Genomic DNA, 11,331 nt, shown 5'->3' with positions numbered 1-11,331 from the left:
GAGCCCAGCAGGGACGCTAGTGTGTGGTGTGGGTGCGGTGTGAATACCGTCTGTATGTAATAACATTGTTATAACTAACTATACCTCTTCCCCCCGTCCTCCAGTATTTCTGTTACAGTGTTCTCCTGACCCTGCTGGCCTGCAGTGTGTTCCTCCACATCAGTAGTATAGGCAAGCTCGCCCTGATGGTGCTGATCCAGGTTACCTTCCTGCTGCTGGTGGAGTGGCCCCAGGTGGCCCTGTTCGACAACGCAGACCTGCTGCTCACCGCCAACACCCTGTGAGTTAACACACACACACACCCTGTGAGTCACTGACTGTAGCCTACTGTTCGCCCACCTCATAGTATTTGTTCAAGTCGTACTTGTTTTCGTTCAAATACTTAAGCTGCACTAGTTGATAAAGTTGGGTGGAATAGCAAACCCTGACCATATGGTACTCAAGGCAGGTTGAATCACATTGCAGTCCACATTACAAGCTCAAGAGCGCAAATATACAATTCTAGTCAATGTGCACTTGTGTCTACCTTTGTGGTGTGCAAAGCACAAATGTCTTGTCAAGTGTTGAAGGTATTTAATCATTTTGTGTTTTGTTTTTGCCCTTAGCTCTTTCACACCATTGAATGACTCTCTAGATTGGTTTCCTAGTTTCAATGAAACAGTTACAGAGACATGGTAAGTTCATTGTTATCTTTTGTTCTTCTCTATTAGTATTTTGGTCAATGCACTGTTACCATGTCCATGTTAGTGTGCATGTCCACTCTTAGACTGAGTCTATTCTCCCCCTGTCTCCCCTCAGCCAGGAGTGTGATTGATTGATTAGAGTGGCGATTCATGCCCATCAAGATTAGGGAGACCAATTTTTATTTCATGAGCATGGCATATTGGATGACTGTCATTCATATTCCATTCACCCAGCTCAGTGTAACATCGATAGGTTTAGGTTACTATGTGATACTAAAAGTTGCCCTACAGTATACCTACCCATCATGAGGTTGCTACAACCTAGCCTAAAAATGAAAGTTTGTAACGTAGGTGCAGAGGTCGAGAGACAAATTGGAGAAATCAAGGTGACAGACAGTGACACAAACAATACCGCCTTGCACACTCTTGCCTGCATCTAGCTGATCTGGGGTGTAATTATTAGTCCAAACAGTTGCAAAACATTCAATTTTGCAACTAAAACAAGAGATTCTATTGGAAAAATTCAGGTAGGTCTGTTTAATTAAGAAACGTTTTGCAACAGAATCGGCGGAATGAATACACCCCTGATCACCCGCAAACACAGTTCACTTTCATAGCAGCCACATACAGAATCATCGTTTTGCTCGTTGTATAATTCATTCTCGCATCTACGCGCTCTCCTTCTCTAACTTTTCCCTCAATAAGCTCTCCAAGCCAAACCTTTATACCATAAGGTTACTGCTACAGCCTACATCATTTTCACCATATTAACATCATAGTCAACAAACTAGAACTAACGTGTTAGTAAACCCACAAGCCAATCCATGTGTAAAATCATGCAGTACAGTTTGTAGCACAAGCAGTTTAGCAGTTAAACCGGCAGGCCCCGGTGGCAATACATTTATAAAACTGAAAGCTTACCTTGACTTGTAAGAGTTGTGGTGTTGGATAGGCTTAGCCAGCTAGCTAACATAAACAGCATTCCTCTCTGTTTGAGTCAGGTTGTTGAGTAGGCTAAATCATCTGCATTAGCTACGTAAGTGAAAGGTAAACTAAGAAGAAAGAAAATACGAAATATAGCTAGCTCTCTCTCTCTGCTGCTTCTCCTTAATTTTTTAAGAAACTAATTAAAAAACTTTAAGTATTTTCTTTCTCTCTTTTTGTGTCAAGTACTCACCACATTTTATGCACTGCAGTGCTAGCTAGCTGTAGTTTACCAGTATGCTTTCAGTACTAGATTTATTCTCTGATCCTTTGATTGGATGGACAAGATGTTAGTTCATACTGCAAGAGATATTATAGGTTGGAGGACGTCCTCCAGAAGTTGTCATAATTACTGTGTAAGTATATGGAACCATGAGCCTCCTAGGTTTTGTATTGAAGTCAATGTACCCAGAGGAGGACGGAAAATAGCTTTTCTTAATGTTTCACTATTTGTATTTTTCTGAAAATGGTCCTCCCCTTCATCCTCTGAGGAGCCTCCATTGATTAAATGCTTGATTCATTGCTTGATTGATTGATTGGTTGTAGTCCTGTCTCCCTCCCCCCAGCCAGGAGAGTGTGACCAAGGTGTCTCTAAAGGTCATGACCCCTGTCATCCTGACGGTGTTCGTCCTGGCTCTGTACCTACACGCTCAGCAGGTTGAGTCCACTGCACGCCTCGACTTCCTGTGGAAGCTGCAGGTAGGACCTGGTGCCACACACATACACACTCACTAAGGGTGTGAACGTTTAAATTGGGATCCTTAACGTTAAGAAAAATCCCTAACTGAAAAAACATATTTTTTTGTTTTCCCCCTCACAAAATTAAAATCACAGTGCAGTTATCACAAAACATATTAATTAGATGATAGGCTATAAACGCCTGGAGAAAGTTTTGTAATTTAAATAAAACCAGAGAGGGAGAGGCGAAATGTAGGTTACTTTGGTGAATTTGCAAGGCATGCAAGACGAGATACAGATGACCAAGACCTATGCACTCCATGTTTCTTCCTGCCACATTAATTATCCTAACCTGCCACGTTAATTATCCTAACCTGCTGCATAAGTTCTCCTAACCTGCTACGAAAAGTCACTTCTGCTAGTCAAAACCAGCAGACCTGCACTTAGAACAGTCTTGGTTCCCACTAATGCTAATGGTGCGAGTGTGTATTCAGTCTTCGGTCTGTTGCGTGTAAAATATCATAACTTCTTCATTGATGATAGGCCCTGCTTTACTGAAGTTGCGAGACATTGCAAGCCAAGAAATTGCGAGGTACACCTTTTTATTGCCGATAGATAGGCCTAGTGCACAGTTCTGACTCTGTCTGCCTGGTGGCTGACCTGTCTATACTGTGCCCCTCCCCTCTCTCTCCCTGTCCCTCGCTAGCTCGCTATGAAAGACACAAGTGTTTGTGTTCTCTGAAATACGGCAACTAATCAGTCTCCTCTGTTTCAAAAATACTGAATCTTGACACTTAGAAATGGGGTTGACGTGCAAGGAATCAATTATTTTGGAAAGTCGACTCCACCACTATGTCATCGTCATTAACAGTTGGAAAAACGTCAGAGAAAGGCAAGCGACAGCAGCAAAGTCCTGTATGGCAAAACTTTGAGAAGTTAAATGAGAAGGAAATGCTAACTTTGCGAGGTGGAATTGAGGTACAGTAATGGTAGTACAGGTGCAATGCTTAGCCATCTGAAAGGCACGCACAGTGAGACCAAACCGTTGCTGGCAGAAGCGCAGCTGCATTTTGAATTCACGTGGCATTTTATGCATTTTCTTATCATTTTAACGGAAAAACAATAAAATAAATAGCTGTTTAAACATTTTAAAATAATCAGATTTTTTCACATCACTCACACACACACATGCATGCCTCGATTTCCTGTGGAAGCTAGGTAGGACCTGGAAACCCCCCCCCCCCTCCCCCCACACATACACATCCAGCAGGTGGAGTTCACATGCCTCGGTTTCTGTATCTGGTGACATCACTCAGCAGACCTCAGTCTTTGTCTGTTGATAAAGTGGTTGCAGCAGAGTGACTTTAATCCCGACTCTGGTCTACGTTCAGTGGAATACTAAACACCAATCAGCATTTTGAGTTCCTCTCCATACCTATAGACAGACAGCGATGAGGTTGACCTATTAATCATTTTGTCACTTTCTCATCCCTTTTAACAAACCGTTTCCCCATTCCCCTGTGTCTGTTCCCTCCAGGCTACAGAGGAGAAAGAGGAGATGGAGGAGCTTCAGGCCTACAACCGCCGCCTCCTCCACAACATCCTGCCTAAAGACGTGGCCGCCCACTTCCTGGCGCGGGAACGGCGTAACGACGAGCTCTACTACCAGTCCTGTGAGTGTGTGGCTGTCATGTTCGCCTCCATCTCCAACTTCTCTGAGTTCTACGTGGAGCTGGAGGCCAACAACGAGGGAGTGGAGTGTCTCAGGCTGCTCAACGAGATCATCGCAGATTTTGACGAGGTGAGAGAGAATAATCTGTATAAATAAAGGGAAAGGTGGGGGAGGGAGGAGAGGAGAGGAGGAAAGGGGGAATGGGGGAGGGAGGAGAGACAACGAGGGGATGGAATCTTTGAGATTACCGAACAAGATCATCGCAGACTTTTACGAGGTGGGAGGGGGGAGGAGAAGGAGATAGGAGGAGGTGGGAGGGGAGAAATGGGTGCAGAGGTAGGATGTAGATCGCAAAGGCTGTGGTCTGGAATAAAATCCACAAAGTCACCAGGAGAGAAAGAATAGCGATTGATGTAGCTGAGTACATTTTGGGTAACTTGCACCTAATTTTAAACATTCTGTCCCAAAACAATTTGTGACGGGAATGGAAGCTTGTTGTGTGCAACAGGGAGTGGCAATTGTATGCAAGCTTCACCAAAAATGCCTATCTAGGGCTGTCCCCGACTAAAAAAAATCTTGGTAAACCGAAAGTCATGTTCAATTGGTCAACATTTTTACATGTGTATCTTTGCATATATATACCCAGCCTATGTGTTTTAATCAAATCAACTATATGCATTGAGCTTACGGTTTGATGAAATAAGACAACTGCCTCAAGAGGGCGCCAGAGATCTAGACCTGACTCAACTATTCTCCTGCTGGCTTTCGCAGATTCTGCCACTACGCTCCTGAAGTTGCCGGTAATAGGCTACATGAGGAGTCGCCAACCTTTCTCATGTGAAATGCCAATTTATCTTACCATTTCTACTGCTCTGCATGCCACTTATGGTTTTCATATGCACATTTTCGTTTAACAGTTTAATTTAATTTATAATAACGTCTTCATATCTCAAAATATTGTCATGTGGTTAATCAAAATTCTATCCCAATCTAAATGAAAATGATACAAACCTAAAATGTAACTTCTATTGCCATTGCCAACTATGTAAAAATAGCCTACATAAATCCAACAAATAAAAACATTGCAGCCTGCAGGTAGAAAATGTTCTGATTTAAAAATAAATATCCTATAAATCAAATTGGCTACACATGGCCTGTCTGCAACGAACTTGAAACGTTGTATCAACTATTAACTTGGGTCAGGCCCCTAGCGAACTTGCAACATTGAATAAAATATTCTGGGAGCTCAGAGTTTCCCGTGTAGGCTATTTGCGCAAGGGATAAGAAGCAGTGCTTGACTTGGGCAGGAGCTCACCAGAGCTGAGTACCGGCACCTCAACTTTTCTACTGCTCGAGCTCCTGTTCCTATTGATTATAGAATATTAGCTCAAAAATATTGTGGAGCTCCTGCACCTAAATATGAACAGTACCAGCACCCAACATGAGTACCGGAACCTATTTCAGTCCAAGTCAAGCACTGATAAGAGGTAATCAGCATGACATTTTTCCCTTTCACGCTGAGTGGTTATCAAAAGGGAGAGAGCTGGAAAGATTTTTCAAATTCATTGAGGAACTATTGTAATTCTCAATGGATGTAAAAACAGACTTTGTTTGCTTGCTGTTTGAGGTAAAGAAAACTTTGAGAAGCTCCACAGGTCATTAGTGGTGGTACCTTAAGCAATAACAAATACAGTCAGATCCCCAAATGGGCACATTTATATGCCTACATTTACATGCAGGCCAGGTAGCCTATAAGACTACTTCTATGCGTGCGCATCCTAACTCAACATTGACAGGCGCGCACCAAACAAAAGACAATTACTAAATTGACCAAACTTGTTTCTCACAAGTGTAGCATAGGTTGTGCACTCTGCAAACATTGTGTCTACTCCGACAATGATAACTGGAATAAGATATTGAATGCATTAACATAAATTACCATAACCAAAGTAACAAACATTGTAGATTAGAAATTATAGGAATTAACGGTAAATGTACTACTGGTGATATATTTAATGGGGAATTGATATACACTTAAAATCATACGCAAACAATTCACACAATTAAGTTATAAAAAAATGTACACTACCGTTCAGAAGTTTGGGGTCACTTAGAAATGTCATTGTTTTCGATAGAAAAGCAATTTTTTTGTCCATTAAAATAACATCAAATTGATCAGAAATACAGTGTAGACATTGTTAATGTTGTAAATGGCTATTGTAGCTGGAAATGGCTGATTTGTTTTATGGAACATAGGCGTACAGAGGCCCATTATCAGCAACCATCTGTCCTGTGTTCCAATGGCACGTTGTGTTTGCTAATCCAAGTTTATAATTTTAAAAGGCTAATTGATCATTAGAAAACCCTTTTGCAATTATGTTAGCACAGCTGAAAACTGTTGTGCTGATTAAAGAAGCAATAAAACTGGCCTTCTTGAGACTAGTTGAGTATCTGGAGCATCAGCAATTGTGGGTCGATTACAGGCTCAAAATGGCCAGAAACAAATAACTTTCTTCTGAAACTCGTCAGTCTATTCTTGTTCTGAGAAATTAATGCTATTCCATGCGAGAAATTGCCAAGAAACTGAAGATCTCGTACAACGCTGTGTACTACTCCCTTCACAGAACAGCGCAAACTGGCTCTAAACAGAATAGAAAGAGGAGTGGGAGGCCCCGGTGCACAACTGAGCAAGAGGACAAATACATTAGAGTGTCTAGTTTGACAAACAGACGCCTCACAGGTCCTCAACTGGCAGCTTCATTAAATAGTACCCGCAAAACACCAGTCTCAACGTTTGTTATTGTGTGCGTTTTTAGGCACTGTTGTTTGTAACTCCCTCCCTTTTTCCTTTGTCTACCCCCGACCGCCCAGATCATCAGTGAAGACAACTTCCGCCAGCTGGAAAAGATAAAGACCATTGGTAGTACCTACATGGCTGCCTCTGGCCTCAACGACTCTACCTACGACCGTGAGGGACGATCACACATCCTGGCTCTGGCAGACTACGCTATGAGACTTAGGGAACAGATGAAGTACATCAACGAACACTCCTTCAATAACTTCCAGATGAAGATAGGTGAGTCCCTAGACCTATGGTAGAGATGGGGTTGGGAGTAGTAGTATTAGGAGTAGGAGTAGCCATGAGACTTAGGGAACAGATGAAGTACATCAACGAACGCTCCTTTAATAACATCCAGATGAAGATAGATGAGTGGTATTACATGTGTGGCAAAGTGTCCCTTTGTAAAGACAACACAACGAGAATAAGAATCAATCCTGGTCAGTGCTGCAGTAGTCTATCATTAGTTTACTATTTGAATCAGATGTGTTGGAGTGGAACGAAAGCCGGCACGTTGCAGCCCTCTAGGACAAAATTGAATGGTTTACTTATAGATGGGTGAAGGGGTGCAATGCAGGCAGGCAGGTTGACTGTGTCTTGTTTGCTCATGCAGGTCTCAACATGGGTCCGGTGGTGGCCGGGGTGATCGGGGCCAAGAAGCCCCAGTATGACATCTGGGGGAACACTGTCAATGTGGCCAGTCGTATGGACAGCACCGGAGTCCCAGACTGCATACAGGTAGATACACCTACTTTGCCTGATTTTAAGAATTACTTTTTTTTTTTTTTTTTTTTTTAGTCATTTTAGCAGACGCTCTTATCCAGAGCGACTTACAGGAGCAATTAGGGTTAAGTGCCTTGCTCAAGTGCACATCGACAGATTTTTCACCTAGTCGGCTCGGGGATTAGAACCAGCGACCTTTCGGTTACTGGCACAACGCTCTTACCCACTAAGCTACCTGCCGCCCAATTACTGTACATATCTTTGATATCCACTGTATGTTAGATATGTCATTGAGAGTCATATAACGTTCAACCATTTTACACTTATTTAAATGCTAAATTAAATCTTGTCAATGTAATTAATTGGATGATGGACATATGATGACCTTGAACTCAATATAGCAATATACTGTAGATTCAGTGTCCTCTATGTTCAGTGCTGCCACCTACTGTATATAAAACCCTACTGCAGCACAGTATTTTGCAACCATTAGTTAAAAGGAACAAGAATTGTAACCAGATACCAAGTGTTCCACTTCAACTATCGCTACACTTGCCATTATATACTTTTCCTTCCACCATGTAGTGCCTTGATCATCCTAGAATAGAACAGAACAAAATAGAAGAGGATAGCTGCTGTGTAGCTGTGGCTGACATTATCTGTGGAGAGTCAAATGACACATGCACACACACGTGTCCTTGTGTTGTCTTTTCCCAGGTGACCACAGACCTGTACCATGTCCTGGTAAACAAAGGCTACCAACTGGACCACAGAGGCCTGGTCAAGGTGAAGGGGAAGGGAGAGATGACCACCTACTTCCTGACCAGTGGTCCCAATGGTACCCAGGGCAGTTAACCACGACGGTCACGGGACTACCACTGGCTGCTCATACATGAAGAAGAGAGATATGGAAAGGAAGAGAGAGGGAGAGCGGGAAGTGGGTGTGTGAGAAAAGAGAGTGAGACAAGAGAGAAAGAAAGAAACAGTTCAAAGCCATGAAGGAAATGTGTTTGTGTGCGATCATGTATTGTTATGCACACTACTTTAGGTTTGGGTCTCAAATGGCTCCCTGTATAGGCCCAGGGCCCTGGTCAAAATGAATGCACTGTATAGAGAATGGGGTGCCATATGGGACGCACACCAGGAATTCCGTTCTTACTTCAAGGCTTATGACACAAAGCTACTTGAAAGATATAATTAAAGAATTATAATGAAGACCTATTGCCTTAGAAGGAAATTACTGAACAAAAGGCTACATTTGTTTTGTCGTGAGCTACACAACAAATACTTCACATCCGGAGCTATTATTTATTTTTCACTGAAATGGATGGATTTTTTTGTTGTCGTGACGACCTTGTAACAAAATCTATATATGTATTATATGAAATATTCAAGGATAAGATGAAAACGACCAAAGAACAAATGTTTTATTATGAGGGACTGACTCTACACACATCAACCAATTTCTGTTCGAAATGACTGCAGAATGAACAACTGACATGACTGCGGATCGAACAACTGACATGACTGCGGATCGAACAACTGAAATGACTGAAGATTGAACAACTGCAAATCTGTTGTTTTTTCAGCTTTTTCTTTCTTGTCACTTTTGACAACAAAGGCCACGGAAAAAAACGTCATTGTCTTTGATAGCGGCGAACACATTGTTTTTGACTTGATATGCTTGATAATATGAAGGAGAGCTGAGAAATCTGTCTTTGATTGTGCACTGCGAACGAAGAGAGACCACACACACACACACAGAGCAGCCTTGGATTGGATTTCTGTGTTCCTTTCAGGACCTCTATTGTGTGCAGGCTAATTCTAACCCACATAAGGTTGTGTTTCTCTTTTCTATGTATCGTCAATGACTTTCTCTCTCTAGATGTATTTTTTGGTACAAGCCAAAACAGAAATTTTAGTGAAGGACAAACAAACAACTGCATTGCTACCATGGTACTGGAGAGATTGTTTTAATTGCTATGAGATGAGATGTTTTATATGAAATAAGTGTGTGCGTGGGAGGGTAACTGTATGCTGTTCTTTATCTTTAAAGGGGCATAATTCTTCACTGTGAGGTTTTTAAAGATTCTGTATGACAAATGGGTTGTTTCCCAAATGACACCCTATTCTCTATATAGTGCACTACTTTTGACCAGAGCCGGGGCTCTGGTCAAAAGTAGTGCACTACATAGGGAATAGGGTGCCATTTTGGATGCAACCATGCCAAATTGATGCTGCAAGGCATGCGTGTTGTTTTTATATCTTATACTTTGGAGTTGTGTGTTCATTCCTGATTTATGTTTGTTGATTTATTTAAATCACCTTTACTTCATGCCATTTATTTTACTGTGATTATGATCACAATTCCATTCCAAATTCATTCTAAAAACCCACAAATTGATTTTGGATTGTGTTAAAACATATGGGCAAGGAGGTGGTCATCTACACACAGTGGGCCTATAGCCTACAGTACAATGTTACAGGAGAATACACAAAGGTTTTCTGGCTGTTACCTTGAAGTAAGAGGTACATCAATGGTAGTATCTGTACTCCATAGTATTTCACACCATCCAATAGTATTGGTATCTAATAGTATTTGGCACATAGAAGCTCTTTACCCCACAAAGGAGTACTGTATTTTGAAACTTATCTTATGAATGTACGAAAATAACAAAATATACTGTATGTCTATGGTGACACCACTACTACTCATTATTTTTGTGGTACAAACATTATCTGGCTTGTATTGAAAGAAATTACCAGTTTTAATGGTGCCAATACAGGCTCCCGGATCAGGACAGGGACGTGGCCTTTTCTGTTATACCAACATGGCAAAAGGGTTCAGGGAGAGGAAGAGCTACTGCTGTATTATGTGAAGTACTATTGCATAGAAATGAAAGTTTATGTCCCTTGATCCCACTTATTCACTGTACTGTATCAGGGAGTACGTTACAGTATGAAGGGCCTACCGTGGTGACTTGGGGTCTCTGTCCATCTTTTTCCTCAACCTATGTCATGTTCATTAGGAACAGAAGAAAATAAGTGAAACAGGAAGGTACTACAGTACCTGAACTTGTCAAATAAGAAATGGCTTGTTTAGGTTTTTCGTAGCAAAACGGTTTTCTACTGTGTGCCCTAATGAACACGAGCCTGCTGATCCTGAGCAACCTGTGTGTAAGAGGGATCTCTGAATGAAGTTGTATTTGTTCCCCCTTTTCTTTTTTCTCTTCCCATTAGTCTCTTACTGTATTTGAGTTGAAAGGCCAACAAAATACTGTTTGTTTGTTTTTCCATTCCAAAAATAACAATATAGCAGAATTGAAGAAATGAAATGGTAATCTGGTTTGATTTCCCCTTAAAACAAAATCAATAAATTACTGTTTTGTATTATTGATTATTATAATTTAGTTATTATTCTGTTATTATTCAGTCTCTTCCCCTAATCAATGTGCAATGTAGGCCTATGTGTTTTGCTGCTGTTTCATTGCAATGCACATTTTATTAAAATAATAAGTTGGATAAGTTATTGGTAATGTCATGATCATAATAATGGGTAACATATCTTGAGTTGCCCCTATACCTACAGTACCAGTCAAAAGTTGACACATTTTACATTTTAGTCATTTAGCAGACGCTCTTATCCAGAGCGACTTACAGTTAGTGAGTGCATACATTATTTTTTTACCCCCCGTGGGAATCGAACCCACAACCCTGGCGTTGCAAACGCCATGCTCTACCAACTGAGCTAC

At 41.4% G+C, this 11,331-nt stretch overlaps 1 pseudogene across 1 annotated transcript in view; it reads left to right on the top strand.

The window, feature by feature from the left end:
- Positions 1-11,104, top strand: part of LOC311149341 (adenylate cyclase type 6-like) — an 86,967-nt pseudogene extending 75,863 nt beyond the window's left edge. Inside the window, exons 16-22 of the transcript XR_014615682.1 lie at positions 21-280; positions 606-674; positions 2,234-2,366; positions 3,883-4,146; positions 6,889-7,093; positions 7,470-7,594; positions 8,297-11,104. The product of XR_014615682.1 is annotated as an adenylate cyclase type 6-like (transcript). The remainder of the gene's footprint in view (positions 1-20; positions 281-605; positions 675-2,233; positions 2,367-3,882; positions 4,147-6,888; positions 7,094-7,469; positions 7,595-8,296) is intronic.
- Positions 11,105-11,331: the final 227 nt, after the last annotated feature.

Source organism: Coregonus lavaretus (assembly GCF_964263955.1).
Source record: "Coregonus lavaretus genome assembly, chromosome: 22".
Lineage (NCBI taxonomy): Eukaryota > Metazoa > Chordata > Actinopteri > Salmoniformes > Salmonidae > Coregonus > Coregonus lavaretus.
This window is presented reverse-complemented; position numbering and strand designations above follow the sequence as displayed.